Raw genomic sequence first — 872 nt, forward strand, 5'->3', positions numbered from 1 at the left:
GAAGAAGAAGAAGAAGAAGAAGAAGAAGAAGAAGAAGAAGAAGAAGAAGAAGAAGAAGAAGAAGAAGAAGAAGAAGAAGAAGAAGAAGAAGAAGAAGAAGAACAACAACAACAACAACAATATGGTTGTGCAAGAACAACATGGATGTGCTAGAACAACATGGATGTGCTATCAACAGCATGGATGTGCTACACCGGGCTCCCTATACAAAAACAAGTCTAATCCAATAACATCGATGGAATTAGGCAAAAGAACCGGTGGAAGATTTGAAGGAAGCGGTCTTTTAACGAAGATAATTTTTTTTTAATAATTTTTATTTAAAAAATATGAAATTTTACTGCCATACAAAGCACAGGTCCTCCTATGCACGATGTCTGAGTGAAACACGTGCGATCACACACGCAAAACCAACACCGGAATGTTTACAAACTATATAAAAAAGAAATGGAACAAAATAGTAAGTGCATATATTGAATAATTACGCATACACTCGAACGTGTACACAATGATATAAACGTTTTGTTATCCATAGAACTACACATGCATCTTAATATTTACACAACTACGTAAAAATCACAGGACACACTCACGCATACGAAAACACAGGACACACTCACGCATACGAAAACACATATCACAAACGAAGCAAAACCAAAACTTTGTTTTTCTTTCTTCTTTATTTTCATTTTGTGAACAAACACCGACAGTGAACCATTCATAAGTTTAAAACGCCACACGCACGCACACACACAAAAATACACTATGCCCGGAGATAAATCTATCAACAAAAAAATACAGATGAATACCGATCTGCTAGCCTTAAAAAACTACGCTACGAGCAATGTTTACATGCTGAGAACTCGGTGACGGTG

Source organism: Octopus bimaculoides, chromosome 5, assembly GCF_001194135.2.
Source record: "Octopus bimaculoides isolate UCB-OBI-ISO-001 chromosome 5, ASM119413v2, whole genome shotgun sequence".
NCBI lineage: Eukaryota > Metazoa > Mollusca > Cephalopoda > Octopoda > Octopodidae > Octopus > Octopus bimaculoides.